Raw genomic sequence first — 18,671 nt, 5'->3', positions numbered from 1 at the left:
CAGAGTACCTGTGCCTTCTAAGGGGTTGAGAGTCGAAGCTGAGGGCACCCATGCAAAGCACCGACGAGGAATGTGGAGCACACGAGGGACCATCCCAGACAACAAAGGGGAGTTCCCTGGTGGCCTAGCGGTTAAGGACCCAGCAATGTCAGTACTGTGGCTCTGGTTACTGCTCTGGCACAGGTTTTATCCCTGGCCTGGGAACTTCTGCATGGCGGGGCTCGACCAAAAGAGAGGGTGGGTGGCAGAAGCCAGCATCTCTGACATGCCCGAGCTGGGGACTGGGGCATAGTCTCTGCTCGCATGGAGCGCACAGGCTGGTGGTAGGCAAATACCGAAGAAATAATAATAACGGCATAACAATGTGATTCGAATGCACCAGTTACGGTAAAGGAGAAGAGCTGCGTGCGGGGGAGACACAGGCAGTGGGTTTACTGTCTAGAGGTCAAGACAGGCTCTCAGTGAACCCTGAACACAAGCGAATTTGTGGCAAATACCCACAAGTACATCAGCCTTCTCTGCTGGTGAGGCTGCTGAGAAACAGTCTGATCATGGCTTGGGGACAGTGTGACAGCGCAAGCCCCAGGCAGGGCACCTGGTAAAACCTGATCAAGTACCCACCCACGTTACACACACTCTCATTCTGTGAATAGGACTCACAGGACGTTTTACCCCACTTGTCTGTCTAAAAGCCCCCTTTTTTTTTAGTCTTTGCTAGGGCTGCACCCACAGCATATGGAGGTTCCCAGGCTAGGGGTCCAATCAGAGCTGTAGCTGCTGGCCTACACCACAGCCACAGCAAGGCTGGATCCAAGCCACATTCTGCAACCCACACCACAGCTCACGGCAACGCTGGATCCCTAACCCACTGAGTGAGGCCAGGGATCAAACCTGCGTCCTCATGGATGCTAGTCGGGTTCGTTAACCACTGAGCCATGACGGGAACTCCCCAAAAGCACACTTACGAAATGGTGGATGTGCAAGATGTTCACTGCAACATTGCTAGTAAGAGCCCAAAAGGAGCAACCTTAAAATGGGCTGTGTTCAGCCACACAAGGGAAAACGATGTAGCTGTAAAAAAGGAACAAGGAATCTTTGTTTTGGAAAGAATGTCAAGATAGATTTAGTGAAAACAAAATGCACAACAGAGTGTACATGATATGCTACCTTTTGTAGAAGAATGGAGGAAAAATGAGAGCACAGATTTTTATTTTCTTTAGAAGATTATGTAAGAAATTAATAAACATGCCACCTGGCAGGTATGTGGGGGGTTGGGACCAGGTACTTGGGGACAGCGTTGCAAGAAGCCTTTTTACTTTGTATTGCTTTGATTTTTTGAATCAATTGGGCTATTATCTTCTGAAAAAAAATTTTTTTAAATTATATTTAAGGGACTTGGTTTCCTCCTGGAGGGCAGAGGGCTCCCTGGGGGAATTGCAGCGGGGAACTGAAGAAGCCAAAGTTCCTCAGGCGTGAACCCGTCCCTGGAGAAAACTTACTGATTCTGGGCCCTCTCTATTTAAACACTGACCCGTTCTGAACAAACCAGTTTTGGGAACAGTTCATCCATTCAACCTTCAGAGAAGGACGGGAGCTCAGGGGAAGTGAGACCCCAGCACAGATGGCTCCCAACCAAGCCCCTGACTCTGGGTCCTGGGCTTGCAGGGAGGCCAAGGACTCCACCGGTGGACCTGCGGGATCGACTCGAGCCCTGCACGGCGGATGCGGATGGAGCAGCATCGCGGAAGGAGCGCCGCCGGGTGGGATGCCCGGGGTGGGATGCCCGCCCGCCACCGGATGAGAGGATGGGCAGCGTGGCGGGCCACCTGCAAGCTCTGGGGCGGGAGAGCTACACAGCAGACCTCCCAGCGGCCAGGCCAGGAGGCCTGCCGACCCTCCCCATCCGGACGCGAGGAAGCCCCTCCTTCCGACGGACCAGCCCAGCGGGTCCCGGGCTAAGGGGGTGGGGGGCCGAGCAGGAGTGGGGCGCCCCCTGGTGGCGCTCGGGGAGAGACACAGACTTGAAAAATGGAATCCCTGGACCAGCACCCCAGGGACCGGTGGGGCGCGAGGTAGAACGGAGGAGTCTCCCAGCTGGGACAAGGGATTCGAACCGGGGCGATCAGGGGGAGATCTTGGGGCGGTCGAAGGAAGAGCTCAGTGACTGTGGCTACCCCAGTTACCCCACAGCGGATGGCCTGTGGGCGTCGGTTTCGGAAGCACCGCCCCATGGCGTCCCCGTCCCCGTCCCCTCCCTCGCGCCTCCCCAGCAGAAGGGCACAGCTGCTGGCCTGGCATTCCGAAGTTCAGGGAGTGAATCTCCTGCGTTTTCTGCCCTTGCCAGGATCTCTCCACCCTCCCTCCTCCCCCTTTTCCCCAAGGCAGCCGCTCTTTTTTGTGTGTGTTTGGTTTTTTTGTCGTCCTCATTTTAGGGCTCACCTGCGGCGTATGGAGCTTCCCAGGCTAGGGGTTCAATCGGAGCTACAGCTGCCGGCCTACACCACAGCCACAGCAACGCGGGATCCAAGCCTCATCTGTGACCTACACCACAGCTCACCGCAACACCGGATCCTTAACCCCCCGAGCAGGGCCAGGGATCAAACCCACAACCTCATGGTTCCTAGTCAGATTCATTTCCACTGCGCCACGACGGGAACTCCAAGGCAGCCTCTCTTTGCTCTTTGTTCTCTGAATCGTCCTTTACCTGCTCAAGCCACAGCACCCCCCTCCCCACAGATTTGCCCACCTGGGAAATCCTGGAGCCAGCAAAGTGTAGGAGCCGACAGCACCACGAGCACTGAGTGGGACCGGAGGGCAGAGCAGCAGATGATGGCGCTGGAGGGAGGGGGGCACAGAGAATGGAGGTAGCTGGGCTCCTGACCCCTGCTCTCTGGGGCATGGGGCCCTGGGCCTCAGATTTGGGGTTTCCCCTCATCTCATCATTGTGTCTGAGCACAATGCTCAGATCATCCCTGCTTCCCAGCTAGTGTGCGTGCACACACATGCGCACTGGGTAGTGATGGCCCTCAGAGCAGAGGTCTGGGGCATCTGAGCCAGGCCAGGGTGGGCTTTGTTAATGGCTTATATACGTTGTCCCCACTAAGCCTAAAGATATGCCCATAGCGCAGATGTGGCAACTGAGGCATGGCAAGGTCAATGGCTTACCAAGTTGAGCCAGGATTCCCAGGTCTGGCCACAAGCCCGTCTGAGGATGAAAAGGGGGTGTGGGGACTCCCTCCGGGTGTCACCTTGCTTACATGGTCATGGCTGGGGCCTGAGGGAAATAAGACAATTAACAGCCATTTGTGGGGAGTTCTCTTGGGGCACAGTGAGTTAAGGATCAGGCGTTGTCACTGCAGAGGCTTGGGTTGCTGCTGTGGCGTGGGTTCGATCCCTGGCCCAGGGATCTTCCACAGGCCTTGAGCATGCCCAAAGCAAAACAAAACAAAACACACACAAACACACACACACACAAACAACCTCCCAGCAATTTGTGAAGTGCACCGAAGCATCAGGATATGCCAGGCCCCAGTCTAGGCATCCTACAGGAACTGACTCAAGCATCCCTCGGAGAAGCTTTATGCTCTGGGGCTATAATCACCCCACCTTAGAGATGGGGTCTGAGTGGGGAAATGCAAGGTTGCACAACCTTCTGGGGACCACACAACACAAAGGCTGGAGCTAAACTCTGAACCCAGGCAGGCGAGCGCTGCTGTCTGAACCGGTATTCGAGTAGCTCTGAGATCCTGGCAGAGGGGCAAGCTGTCCCTGTGATCTGCCTGGAGTCCATCTTTGCCCAGTTTTGCTCTCTCCGGGCCCCTTGTCTTTGAACCACGCTGTCTCTAAGTCCTGCTCTGGACATGGCCGCACATTCTTCCCCTCCGAGGCCCCTGGAGACTGGCTCTGGTACAGCGAGGATTCAATGAGGGAGGGGCTCCTTAAGCAGCGCATGAACTTGGAGTTGGAACTTACTTTCTGTAGTGCCTCCCCCCACCCCGCCTCCAGGAAACAGGCTGCCAGGAAAGGGTGTTGCCCCTTGGTCCTGCCCCTTGGTCTAGGTCAGTTCTGACAGGGCCACCAGCCCACCCAGTGTCCTCCAAGCCCAGGAGGCTCAGGAGGTTCAGGATCAAGTTCAGCACATCAGAGACCAAGTCTAGACTTGAAGCCAGGCTTCCAGCTTGGCCCTCCCTGGAAGCTGAATCCCCCTTGGTGGCAGACCTGCCCAGCTTAGCCATGGCCCTGACCAAGGCATCCTTCTCCTCTATGAAGACAGGTGTCTCTTTTTTTGCCACCCACACCCGCCCTGCTGCCAAGTCCTTGTGTCTTTCTGTCCCCCACCCCCATTTCTTCTCTCCCCGCTGTGTCTCTGTTTCTGCATAGCTCTGTGGCCTCTCTCTCTCTCCCTCCCTCCCTCCCCACCTCTCTGCCACCCCCCCACCCCTCCACCCCTCACCCCTGCCCTCTTTCAAGCTCCCAGCCTCCTCCACCTTCCCAGAGCCTGGTCTTCAGAAAGCCCCCTTCTCTTCCTGGCCTTCTTGGAGGTGGAGCGGGAGCAGGAGCACATTTCTTGTCGCCCAGGCCTAATATCTTAATGCAAAGCCATTACTCACCGGAGTCCAGGCAGGGCAGGCCTCTCCCCTCCTCGTTTGTCATCTCGAGTGAAGCCTCTGCGTTGTTCCTCAGGGGCCAGATTAAGGGACTGACAGGCCGGATGAACAAATTTAGCTGCCAGCGCGGCCTCCTCAGGCCCTCCCTCCCCAGCCTCCCTGGCGGCTCCGGGCCCCTGAACTTTGAGTAGGGGAGGTCTGAGGCCTCAGGGTCCTGGTTTCTGATCCTCCTCACCCGGCAGGGGCAGGGGTCCTGGGAGCTTTTCTCCTAAGAGAGCAAGAGAAAAGGAGCTGGGGCCAGAATGACCAGGACCCCCGGGGACTCTTGAGCATTTACCATAAAAATAGAACCATCAGGAATTCCTGCTGTGGCAAAAAGGGGTCCGTGGCATCTTAGGGGGACAGGTTCCATCCCCGGCAAGGCACAGTGGGTTAAGAGTCCAGCATTGCCGAGGTTGCAGCTTAGGTCATGACTGCTCTGGCTGGCTCGGATCTGATCCCTGGCCTGGAACCTCCATATGCCTTGGGGTGGCCAAAAAAGAAAACAAGGAAAAAATAAAAATAAAACGTCCACACTAAATATAGCTCTTAAATCCTGTCAGGCACATCGGCAGGTCTTTACCTGTATTCACTCATTTCATCCTTACAACAACCTTATGAAGCAGGTACTATTATTATCTTCATTTACGAAGGCTCAGAGAGGCTAAGTCTCTTGCTCAAGAACACACAGCTAGTTAAGTCTAGGTGTTAGTTATGGTGCAACAGTTTTATTTTTGTTAATTTTCTCAACACAGTATCTGCAGAGAGGGGCTAGTATCTTTCCCCTTACAGATGAGAAAACTGAGGCGTTTGCCCATGTCTAGAGCCTTCTGGCACAGCTCTGTACCCTACCATGGTCCCACCTCCCTTTCTCTGTTTCCAGCGGACAGGCTCAGAGAATTTGGGGGAAGTAGTAGGGTAACCCTCCCTGGCTTGGCCTGTTTGCCCCTCAGCCCCATCTTTGGGGCCACATCCTCCATCAGGGATCTTGATTTGCCAGAACTTCTCTTTAGCCTTGTTGCTGAGCATCTGCCACCTGGAACCGAAGCCCCGGAGCTGAAAGCCAAGAGCTGCCTCCATGGGAGGGGCAGGGATGGGACTGGGGAGCCCACCTGGAGCCTTCTCACTGCTGCCTGGACACAAACTCTTTCCACTTTCCACATCAGCCTGGTTCCCATAGTAACCACTGGCTTGCTGTCTCCTAGCAACTGAGTGGTCCTCAGAGTGGGAGGCAGAGCATCGCAGAGAGTGGCTGACATTTGAGACCAAAGAAGGCGGGTTCAGATCCCAGCTATGCCATGTCTTAACTGTGAGGTCTTTGGCAAATCACTTAACCTCTCTGAACCTCTGCTTTCTTGTTTGTGAAATGGGATGATATCGCTCAAGGATGAAGCGTTAAAGATTAAGTTGACAGTCTGAAACTGTGAAGCTAGGCCAACACGTAGAATGAATGAGAGAGGGCTGAGGGTGGGGGGGCGCTCTTGGGTCTGGGTGGGAGCAGAGGGAAGTGGAGCCTAGGTACCAGAATGAGAGTCTAGTGGGGTTGGGCCTCCTCACCATGCAGGACCCCAGACTTGTCCACAAGGCATCCCCACCCAGACTCCCTGGCCTTGCCCATCATCACAGTTCACAGTGGGATGCTTTCTCTAGAAGGGCCCAGGGACCCTTCTAGAAAATCCATACCCCCCACCCCACCCCCATGACAGTTCTGTCTCTCTCTTAAAACTACGATGTATTGGCTACCGGTATCAAACAGGTTCTGAGCCCTTTACATGTATTATTTACTCTTACCCAGTAAGATAGGTTGTTTTTATCTATCCAAGTGTCAAATGTGGAAGCTGGGGCTCAGAGAGGCTGAATTACCTGCCAAGGTTTCAAAGCTCAGGAGGGACTCAGCTGGAACTGGAACCCAGATCTCTCTGAAAGCCTCCCTTCTTTCTTTAAATTTTAATTAATTCATTAATTACTTTGCTTTTTAGGGCCATACCTAAGGCATATGGAGGTTCCCAGGCTAGGGATCCGATCAGAGCTGTAGCCGCTGGCCTACCCCACAGCCACAGCAACGCCAGATCCCAGCCCGCATCTGGGATCTGCAACACAACTCGCTGTAATGCCAGATCCTTAACCCACTGAGCGAGGCCGGGGATCAAACCCACATCCTCACGGATACCAGTTGTTGCTACCACTGAGCCACAGTGGGAACTCACAATGGGAGCCTCATTTCTTAACCTCTTTCTGGTCCTGTCCCTTGTGAGTTAGGAAGGAAGGGTGGGGGGAGGGAGGGGTCCCCTAAGAATGAAAGGACAGGGAGAGGGAGGGAGATCGGGGGACAAGCCCAGGAGCGCGTGAGGTAAGGGACGCAGGGTCAGGGGACAGGACGAGGAAATCTCCCCGGCGCTTAAACAGTTCCGACAACTTGCCTGCGGCGGCTCCTTACCCCGAGATGCCCGGGGGGAAGCGGGGGAGGGGGGGGACGTCGCGCTGGCGGGCTCGGGAATTAGCAGTGTTTCTCGGCACCGTTGGGCGGAGGCGAGGGTGGAAGGGAGGGGGTCAAGCACGAGGGGCAGCTGGAACCCGCAGCCCAAGGGCCCTGGGGCAGGGGCGGGCTGGGGAGGGGGAGCCCCTCCGCCCAGGACTGGCCCCCAGCCAGCCCCTCAGCTCCCCGGGTGGGCGACGGGCTCGGCCTCTGCCCGTGCTGGCTTGGGAGGGCCTGGGGGAGCTGACCGGGACCTCGATCGATATACCCGAGAAAGCCTGGTCTCCCCGGCCCTGTTTAGGTGAGCGGCCCCCACCCCAGGCCGCCCTCCAGGCTGAGCGCTCGCCGTGTGGCCGCCCAGCCCCCTCCCTGGCCAAGGCCGAGATCGCTGCGGCTGCTCGGGCCGCTTGATTCAATTAACTAATTCCCGACAAGACAGATGTGCAATCCGGCGTCGCCAGCCTTTCGGCGGAGACGGAGCTCCCCACGGGCGGGGGTGGGGCGGTGACGTCACGGCCCGGCCGCTGACGTCATGGGCACCGGGCCAGGAGTCCCGCCGGGAGCCCGCCCGCTTGGGTCTCTGCAGTGAGTGTGTGTGCGTGTGCAACACCTGTGTTTCCGAACGCCGCCCCCTGGGGGACGCCCTGGCCCTGGGAGGTCTCCACTGGGTCCAGGATTTCAGGCCGAATCTCCCCCCTCACCTTTGCTCCCTGAATTTACCACCCTCCCCCCTTGCTCTGGTTCTCCTACCTTGGCCGAGGTTTGCGGTGGGTGCGTGCACAGTGAGGCCCACGCGTGCACACACACCCAGGCGTGCACACCGGGCCTACCTGGACACACGGGTGTATACGCACAGGAACGTGCGCACACACACACAGCGGTGCCCAGGTGCACGCACGGGGACACAGGGACACAGGGGACCACAGTAATCTCCCAGCCACACATCCATGCACATGCGCACACACATGCGGGGCCCTAGGTCTTGCCGTGAGCTCCTGCAGGCCCCCAAGGCCCAGAAGCTCCAGCCAGGAGGTGGGGGGAAGGGGACTGGGGGGAGGGTTGAGGGAGGGGCAGCAGAGGGGGAAGGGAGAAATTGTCAAGGACACCAGCAAGGAAAGGGGAAAAAAAATGAAGTGGAAGAAATAAAATCAAAAGGCTTTTAAGGCTGCTCTCCCCAAGTAGTTGATGTCTTGGCTGCGATTGCTGGCAATGAAATATTGTGCTCTCTGATCGCTTAATGCAGGGAGCCCCACAGCCCCCTCCCCCCGCCCAGAGGCAGTCCCCTCCCCTCCCCTCTCCTTCCCTCCTCCCCTCCTCCCCGGCAGATCTGCCTCCTGGCTCCCAGAAGGGCCCAGAGTGTGTGGTGGAGGGCACCACGGCCGATGCCCACCTCCAGTCTGGCGCTGACCCCAGGAGATGCTCCAGAAGCCACAACTGGCATGGGGACCCCAGCCCACAGCCTGGGCAGGAGGGAAGAGTCTGGCTGTGGGCTGGACCCCCTGCTCAAGCCTGTCAGTTGTAGCGCTCAGGGGTCTCCCCGCAAAGATGCTGGTCCCGAGGCGCCCTCAGCCAGGAAGGGAAGAACATGGGGGTTGAGTGCCTGGTGGGGATGTTCAGCAGCCTGGAGAGGCTGAGGTTCTTAGAAATTGTGGCTGCGGTGTGTATGGGGGTTTGGTGGGGTGGGGGTGAGGGAGTGGATGGGGGGATGGGAGGACGGGGTCCTGGCCTAATTTTCAGCCTTTTGTTAGAAGCTGAACTCAGGAATGGTTAAAAGGCCTGGCATTCAGCCTCAGCTCACATTCCAGCTCCATCACTTCCTGGCTATGTGACCTTGGGCCGGCTCCCAGCCTCCTGTGCCTGAGTTCCACACCGGGAAGGATGGAGCAAATAATAGAACTGGCCTCAGAGGGTTATTGGAGGATTAGAAGAGAAAATATATGCAAAGAGCTCAGCACAGGGCCCGTGCACAGAGGGGGGGGGGCTTAAGTGGGCCTAATTATCTCTGTAATCTCCCCACCCGCTCCACCCCGTTGCCCGGGACTTAAAGGGGCGTGGCCAGGAGCAGCCCGAGAGGTGGTGCAGCCTGCAGCCCTTCTTCCCCGCCTCCCCCTCGCCCACTGATGCTCCCTCACCCCGCCCCACCCCCAGGCAACTGTTCGTGGCGTCTTTCTGTCAGGGCAGCCAAATTGGCCAAATCTCCGTAATGCTAAAAAATTGGCCCATTAGCTGGCAGAGAACATTGACAGAAAGGGAGAGCGGTGTGCATCGCTGCTGCAGATGTGCGAGGCGGGATGAAGGGGGTGCAGGGGGCAAGGTGGGGCTCGAAACTTCCCTGGGGAGCCCAGCAAGACACAGGGAATGGGCAGCTGCCAGGGTATGTGCGTGTGTGTGTGTATGTGTGTGTGTGTCTGTGTGTGTGTCTGTGTGTATGGTTGGGACCCCACTGAATGCCAAGCGCGCTGCTAGAGGCTTTCACAGCATCACCTCATGGAAACCCAGCAACAGTCCTGAGACTTTGCCGCTGTAATTATTCCCATGTTACAGATGAGAAAACTGAGGCAAGAAGAACTCAAGCAAGGTAGCCCAGCGAGTGTCAGGGAGAAGACTCACCCCCTGGTCTGAGATTCCACTGGCCTCTGTGGAGCCCCCTTCTCCAGTGTCCCAGCAGCCCCCAAATCCCGCAGGGCCCTGGCTCCTGATGTCTGTGCCCTTGGTCCTGCCTCCTGGCCTTGACCCATGGGGTTTCTCACTGCACGGGGCAGCTGACCAGGGAGTTCAGCTTGTCATGATCAGCCCTGCCCAGTTGCTCCTCAGCAGAGAGGAATGAGACGTGGGAGAAGGATGAGGAGGGAGGCTGAGGGCTTCTGGCTGCCCCCGCCCCACCCTCCTGGAGGTGCCTACCTGAGGACTGCCCACCTGTGCATAGTCTCAGCCATTATTATTATTGTTTTTTTGTCTTTTGTATTTTTAGGGCCACACCCACAGCCTATGGAGGTTCCCAGGCTAGGGATATAATTGGAGCTACAGCCGCCGGCCTACACCACGGCCCCAGCAACGAGGGATCCGAACCGTGCTGGTGACCTACACCACCGCTCACAGCAGCACTGGACCCTTAACCCACTGAGTGAGGCCAGGGATCGAACCTGCAACCTCAGGGTTCCTAGTCAGGTTGGTTTCCTTTGTGCTACGACGGGAACAACTAGTCTCAGCCATTATTGTCCCCATTTTGGGAGGAGGAAACTGAAACCTAACGAGGCCACGTAACCTGTTCACAGCTAGGAAATGGTGGCGCTGGGATTTAATCCATATTCATCTGACTCCAGAGCCTGAGATTTTTAATCCTTTGCTCCAGTGATGGAAAGCTACCTCACAGGGTGTCGTGTCCTACTCAGGGACAGTTTTAATCCTGAAATGGTTTTCATTCATTCTTTTATTCTATAAATATTAAATACCTCTTAGTGCCAGCACTGTGTACAGGGGGACACATGATGCCTAAGACCCATCCCTGCTCCCGGTCCCAGCTGCCACATGCAGCTATGTCCCCATCTCACTGCCGCAGACCCTGGACCACCTCGGCACTGCTCAGTAATCCTTGCCTCTTGCTTCTTGATCTGTTTACAAACAGGTGTCAGTGCGCCGAGCTACGTGGACACAGGGCTCACCATACCTGCCCTTGAGAGGCTGAGGCTTCTGCTAGGGGGGGTCCCTCCTCTGCCATCTCCAGTCCCCCTACTCCCATCAGATCTCAGGCAAATCGGCAGCTCCCTGGCTGGTCCCTGAGGATATGAGTGCCCTCTTGGCACCCCTTGATTGACCAACTGACCAAGAAGGTCAATGCCCTAGGCTGAAGAGAAAAGCTGGCAGGCTGGGGAGGAGCCTTCTCTCCTGGCCACAATCTAGTCCTCTGTCCTGAAATATCACCAAGGGCCCCGCTGGGCTGCTGCACGGCCTGACCCCTCCCTGGGTGGCCACCTCCCTGCCCTGCCCCTCAGGCCTGACTGCCCAACTTGGCCACCGAGCAAGAGGTGAAAGAGCCCACAGAACTGGGCACCAGGAAATGAGGGGGTGGTGAGGAAGATGGGGCCATCTTGTCTCTGTTCAGCTAGAGGTAAAACTAGAATCCGGCTGGAATTCCTTTTGTGGCTCAGAGGTTAACCAACCCGACTAGGATCCTTGAGGATGCAGGTTCGATCCCTGGCCTTGCTCAATGGGTTAAGGATCTGGCGTTGCCGTGGCTGTAGTGTAGGCTGGCAGCTATAGCTCTGATTGGACCCCTAGCCTGGGAACCTCCATATGCCACAGGTGCAGCCCTAAAATATCCAAAAAAAAAAATTGAAAAATTAAAAACTAGAATCCAGCTTTTCAAATCATATGGCTCCATTTGACCATTCTCCTACCTCCAGCTCTGGCAAAGTTCTTCCAGAAGGAGACCCAGGTGTAGGACGGCCAAGGCCCAGCAGGGCAGTGAGGTGGCTGGCTCTGCTGGGTTCTCTCATCCTTAAATCCCAAGTAGACCAAGTGTCTCTCTCCCCACTCTCTTTTCCCCTTGTCCCCTGATTCCATTCCCTAGGCTTCTCAGTTGAGGGGTGGTGATGTGTACTGGTCATGATTTGGGGCTCTAATATCAGGCGATTTTTTTTTTTTTTTTTTTGGCTTTTAGGGCCACACTCCTGGCATATGGAGGTTTCCAGGCTAAGGGTCCAATCAGAGCTACAGCTGCCGGCCTACACCACAGCCGTAGCCACAACAACGCCGTGTCTGCCACCACAGCTCATGGAAACGCTATATCCTTTAGCCACTGATGGAGGCCAGGGATGGAACCCACATCCTCCTGGATACTAGAAGGTTCCTTTCCGCTGCGCCACAATGAGAACTCCTATCTGGCGATTTTGATGCAAGTCCTGCCTCGGCTGCTTCCTGACTCCGTGACTTTCGGCAGTCTCCCTCACAGGGAGCCGAACACAGGCTTTCCCCAACTGTAAAATGGAAGGATAATAGTGGCAACTACTTCTTCTTCTTTTTTTTTTTTTGTCTTTTTGCCTTTTCTGGGGCCGCTCCCGCAGCATATGGGTTTCCAGGCTAGGAGTCTAATTGGAGCTGTAGCCACCCGCCTACGCCAGAACCACAGCCATGTGAGTTCTGAGCCACATCTGTGACCTACACCGCAGCTCACAGCCACGCCAGATCCTTAACCCACTGAGCAAGGCCAGGGATCGAACCCGCAACCTCATGGTTCCCGGTCGGCTTCGTTAACCACCACGCCACGACGGGAACTCCTAGCATCTACTTCTGACGTATTATGAGGATTCAAGGAGATACAATGCCCATTATCAGAACAGGGCCTGGTACAGTGTGGGCCCTGATGGCAGAGAGGCTGGTGGTGATTCTGATGGAAACGATGACGATGATGGTGACTGAGAAAGTGATGGGATGACGTCATCATTGTGATGATGGTGGGGGGGGTGACAACGGTGGGTGGGGATATGGATGGTGAATTTGGCGAAGATGATGGTGGCCATGGAGACGCTGATGGCGACGATGGCCATGGTTGGGAGGGTGATGCTCATGTGACGCTGATGGTGATGAGGGGTGATGATGATTTTAATGCAAATGAACATGACGGCGATGAGGATGGCCAATCTGGAGAAAATGGGGGTGATGACAGAGAAGGGAATAACGGTACGGATGCTGATGGCAGTGAGATGGATGCTGAAATGGTGTTGGTGGCGGCGACACGGGGATGATGAGAAGGATGGGGTGATGCAGTTTCTGGCCCCCACGAAGGGAGATGAGGCAGAGGGAGAGAGGGGGTATGCAACAGAGGGGTGCTGAGCAGTGACCTTGCACCTGTCCCGCCCAGCGGGGCCCAGCCGCAGTTAGCTCACCTCTCCCCAGACAGCCTGGGAGGGGGCAGAGGTCTTGCTTCTGTCCAGCCTGACTCTGACTGGGCACTGGTCTGGGTTCTAATCTGGTCCTGGCTTCTTGGTCCCGCCCAGGCCTCTGGGGAGCGTCCACAGGTCGGATGGACAGGGCAAGCCCCAGCGCTCCTGCCCCAAGGGTATTGCCAGCGGGTGACCTTGGTGTCCAGAGTGGCAGCCATGGCGTTGTGCGTGGGCCTTGGGCAGGGGACCTAGGACTGTGGCCCTCCTCTCTCGGCTCTGCAGAGCGCTGGGTTGGCTGTGGAACTCTGACGGGTTTTGCAGGAGTGGACAGTTGTGTGGCTTTGCGGGTCAGTTTGACATGGTGCTTCTGAGGCTGGTGTGAGACCACTTCAAACCCAATTCCACCACTGACAAGCTGGGCTGGGGGGGTTGTTCTTGGCTGTTTCTTAATCTCTGAGCCTCAGCTTTATCACTGTCCTGACACATGAGATAATAATTATATCTACTTAGTAGTAGTTATTTTTGTAACAATCCTATGAGTTGGGAGCTCAGCTAAATGCCTGGCATCTAGGAGGCACTGGGGAGATGTGGCATTTGTTGGCTCTGATGGGCCACACAGAGCTGGCTGGGGCCAGACCCTGGGCGCTCCTGGGTTGGGCCAGGGGTCGGCCTGCAGACTCCTGCCTCTGGACCTCCTGGCAGGCGGACTGGGCTGGTAGTCTGGGCTCAGATGCCCTCCCCCCGCCTCCCTGTCGCTTCCCTGTGCCAGGAGGCTGGCCCTCAGCTGCCCCCACCTCCCAGCCTCCCCCTGTGCCCTCTCCACAGGCTGGTGAGGGCTCTGACGTGTGAAATAAAAAGGGATTTTAATTACCTCTCAGCAAAACAGCAATTAGAGAGAATCACAGCACAACAGCCGTCCCCTCCCCCACTCCCTCCCCCTGCCAGGTCCGCCTTCTCCCCTCCTTCTCCAGCCCCCACTCAAGCTCTGAGGCTGGATGGAGCAGGAAGTCCTCCAGTTCGGCTCAGGCCCCCTGTGCTCCAGGGTCAGGGAGCCAAAGGACAGGAGGTGGTCTGCATTGGGGGTGGGGCAGGGGTGCAAAGGGTCGCTTGGGTGGGAGCTCCCTATATGTCTACACCTTGGAGGCAGCCGGGACCCACTTCTTTGGGGTCTGTGTGGGTCCCTCCAGGACTATGCATCCACTGCGTGTGCTTGGGCATACACCCATCCGTGTGTGTGTGTGTGTGTGTGTGTGTGTGCAGCTAGCACGTGTGAACACTCGTGTGTGCATGCAAGCGTGTCAGCAACCTGGGGCAGTGCAACCCTCAGGATGAGCCTGCCACGCTGGGAAAGCAGCGCAGTTTCCAGCAGGCTTTTAAAATAATTGCCTGTGACCCTGAGCTGGAGCTCTCTATCCTCTGCCCACCGGCTGCCCTCGCCCCCCCGCCCCCCGCCCCCCACTGCCAGGGGTCACTTCCATCCATCTGCAGAGCCTGGGGCACCTGTGCTGCATTTGGGGAGGGGGCCAGGGAGGGCAGGGCGGGGTGTCCCCACAGGTGGCCTGAGGCTGGGGGCGGCGGGTGGTGGGTGGCTGATTGAAGCGGTAATTGCAGGCAGCAGGCCCTCGCTAATGCAGGTTATGATTAAGCCCCATTACCGAGGGAGGCAGCTCGAGCATGGGGGTGGGGGCGGAGGGGGGAGGCCAGCCGCATGGGGGCCTGCGCTGGGGACGGGCTGACAGTCTTTCTCATGGGGAGGAGGGAGCAGGCTGCGGCCACAGACACCTCCCCCTCCAGAGCTAGAGCCTGCCTGGCTGAGCCCAGGGAGAGCCAGAGCCTACAGAGGAAGAGGCACCACCCCAACCACACAAGCAACACCCTAAACACACACGTTTAGACCCTGGGCAAAGGTCTAAACACTCCGCTGGGTTCTCGAAGGGGCTCGTGGGCAGCAATTTCCTGGCCATTCATCCTGGGGTTCCTGGGGCTCTGTCAGGGCCCCTCTGGTAACCTTAAGCCTCCCAGCCTCCGTGCCTGAGAACATTGTGTCATTGGACTGCAGACGCCAGAAGGGCTGTGATTGGACTGCTGACATCAGGGACCCCAGTCCTACCCCATCTCATTGGGTGCCATAAGTGCCAGTCAGGCCCCGACCACGCCCACTGGGATGAGGCTAGGGCAGGCGAGAGCCCACCACCCGGCCCCTGCAGTGTGGGGCCTGAAGTCTGGCTTGGCTTCCCCTTCTTTCACAGAGGCCCAAAGAGCTTATCCAACTTCCCCAAGAAAGCAGTAAGGGCTGGGTCAGACTTGGTGTTGACCTCGTAGCCCGGCCTGGCTTCTCACTGGCTGTGTGACTCTGTGAAGATGACCTAACCTCTCAGGGCCTCAGTTGCCGCCTCTGTAAAATGGTGATGCTAGCAACACCTACTCCTAGAATTGTGAGGATTAAAGGAGATAACTTCACACGTAAAGCCCAGGACTTGGCCCAGGGGTCCGCGGCTAGTATTCACTCTAACCTGGCCTTTGCTCATTCGCCCCTGTCTTCTGTGGGAGGCAGAACGCTAAGATGCCCCCCAAAGTTCTTGGGTCCTGGGGTACACACATACTTCTCCCGTTATTCAACCAAACATACATCTAGGTCCTACTGGAGTTGCCATTATGGCTCAGTGGGTTAAGAGCCCAATGTAGCGTCTGTGAGATGAAGGTTCGATCCCTGGCCTCCCTCAGCAGGTTAAGGATCTGGCATTGCCACAAGCTATGGCATAGATCACAGATGCAGTTTGGATCCTGTGTTGCTGTGGTTGTGGCTGTGGCTGCAGCTCCAGTTTGACCCCTATCCCGGGAACTTCCATATGCCCTTTTAGATGAGGGTCTAAAAAAAGAAAAACAAATCTAGGTACTATTACGTGGGGATTTTGAAGATGTAATTAGGATTCCAAATCAGTTGACCCAAAGATAGGGGATTATCAGACCTAATTACTTGGGCTCCTTCAAAACTGTTCCTCTGGTTGGTGGATGAAGGAAGTCAGATTTGAAGCATGACAAGAAGTCAGTGTAGGGGAGATTTTTTTTCACTGATGACTTAGAAGTTGGAGGGGCCCCAGGCAAGGGGTGCAGTGTCCTCTAGAAGCTGAGAGCAGTGCCTGGTTGATAGCCAGCAAAGAAGGGACACCTTGATTCTCCAACTGCGGCCACAACAATGAGCTTGGAAGAGGAGCCTGAGCGCCCAGGAGCACCCAGTCCCAGTGCACCGGGACCTCAGCCCAGTGAGGCCCCGAGCAGAGAATCCAGCCATGCTGAGCCTGGACATCCGACCTACAGAAATGAAGACAGCGGAGTTCCCGTTGTGGCTCCGCTGGTTAAGAACCTGACTAGGACCGATGAGGATATGGGTTCAATTCCTGGCCTCACTCACTAAGTTAAGGATCTGGTGATGCTGCAAGCTGCAGCGTAGATCACAGATGTGACTCTGATCTGGCGTTGCTGTGGCTGTGGCGTAGGCTGGCAGCTGCAGCTGGGATTCGAACATCCAGCCCAGGAACTTCCATATGCTGCAGGTACGGCCCTAAAAAAGAAAAGAAAAGAGAAACAAAACAAACACAATACTTTCCTGCTGTTTTAAGTTGCTGCACTTGTGGTAATTTGTTACACAGCAATAGAAAACTGGTTACCAGGGGCTCCTGTTGTGGTGCAGTGGAAATGAACCTGACTAGTATCTATGAGGACTCAGGTTCAATCCCTGGCCTCGCTCAGTGAATTCAGCATCCCTTGTTGCTGTGGCTGTGGTGTAGGCTGGCAGCAGCAGTTCCGAGTGGACCCCCTGGTCTGGGAACTTCCATATGCCACAGGTGCAGCCCTAAAATAAAAAGAAAGAAAGAAAGGAAGGAAAGAAGGAAGGAAGGAAGGGGAGTTCCCATCGTGGCGCAGTGGTTAACGAATCCGACTAAGAACCATGAGGTTGCAGGTTTGATCCCTGGCCTTTCTCAGTGGGTTAAGGATCCGGCGTTGCTGTGAGCTGTGGTATAGGTCACAGACGCGGCTCAGATCCCTCGTTGCTGTGGGTCTGGTGTAGACTGGTGGCTACAGCTCTGATTCAACCCCCAGCCTGGGAACCTCCATATGCCATGGTAGTGGCCCAAGAAATGGCAGAGAGAGAAAGAGAGAAAGAGAGAAAGAAAGAAAGAAAGAAAGAAAGAAAGAAAGAAAGAAAGAAAGAAAGAAAGAAAGAAAGAAAGAAAGAAAAGGAAAGCAGTAGCCAGCTTTGTAATTCTGGCAGCAGTCTCTAGGACATGCTGCTAGGAGGGAGCTTGGTGCCAGGCTAAGGGCATCTCCAGGTGTGGCTGGCACTCTTGGGTGGGTGGATGTGCGTCCGCTGCTGGTACCTCTCTGAAGCCAGAGCCCCTGTCTCAGGCAATAAGGGGCGGGCCAGAGAGGAGGGCAGACACCTGGCAGCCAGGCTTCCTTTTGGGGCAGCCTGGGGCTGGGGACCCTGCATTCTGCTGCCCGCCCTCAAATCTGACATATCACTGCATCCAGAGGATGTCTGTGGGAGCCCTTGCCACACACCACCCCAGCCCACAACCCGGGGTGGGTGTGCCTTAGGCAGAGGTGGGCACGGATGTTCACTGCCAGCAGAGGCGCCGATTCCGGGCTCTTATCCTCTGTCCCACTATTCCTCATCAAGGGCAACACCCCCTTCCAGAGCACACAGCCTGGGGGAGCCCTACCCAGGGTCAGGGCCCTGTGCCCAGCCCCACCCCCAAAGTCCCTCTGAGGCCCTCTGTCTTCTCCCCTCTGCAGCCCTGGAAAATGAGTGGCCTCGGCTTTAATTAGCTAACGACCCCCTTCAGCTCCAATCACTTGACATGATGAGGCAGTGCTGGGGGAGGGGACCTCAGCCCTGTGACCCCGTGAAGCAAGGAACAGGCCCTTCAGGTCCAGCCGGCTTCCTGGGGCTCTGCCCATCCCAAGCCCCCCTCCTCGCCATTACAGGCACGGGGCTGTGGTGAGGCCAATGGGGAGATGTGCCCCAAGCTCTGGGGTCCACCTTCCAACCCCACAGCCCTGTGGCCTCATTGGCATCCTGCAGCAGGAGCTAAGCCACCTCTTGTGGCCTGTCCATCAAACGGTGGGTTCATGGGGACTGTGAGACCTTAGCCCCTATACCTCCTCTGCCCCCCATGGTCACCACCCAACTTTGGTTCTGTCAATCTGACCCACAGCCCCAACAGCCTGTGGCCAAGGCCTTGCCACTCAGGCTGGGCAGGAGGGACGGGGCGTTGAGAAGATCTGGGATCCCAGCCGAGCTGAGGAAAGGGACTGTGAAAATGCCAAGATAACCTCAGGTGGGGACAAAGGTGGCACAGGATGTGCCCAGGGCTTGAGGAGACTGGACACCACAGACTGGGAGACCCAGGAAGGGCCCTATGGGCGGAAGGCCAGGGCCCAGCTGCTGGCCCTGAGATTCCTCCCCGGGTCTCTGGACAAAGGCAGCCTTGGCACCTGCCTGGCCCTGGCTTCAGAGCCCCCAACACAGTTCCTGGGCTGAGATCCCAGCCTGGTCCCTGGCTCCGTGCTGCCTTTCCTTGGGTTCCGAGTGCCCTGCCTGTCCCCCCTGCAGAGCTGTCCTTTCACCTCCCAGCTCAGGCTGTACCTGACCTCAAGATCCTG

Source organism: Sus scrofa, chromosome 15 (genome assembly GCF_000003025.6).
Source record: "Sus scrofa isolate TJ Tabasco breed Duroc chromosome 15, Sscrofa11.1, whole genome shotgun sequence".
In the NCBI taxonomy this organism is placed as follows: Eukaryota; Metazoa; Chordata; class Mammalia; order Artiodactyla; family Suidae; genus Sus; species Sus scrofa.
The sequence above is the reverse complement of the archived record's forward strand: the minus strand, read 5'-3'. Positions refer to the sequence as shown.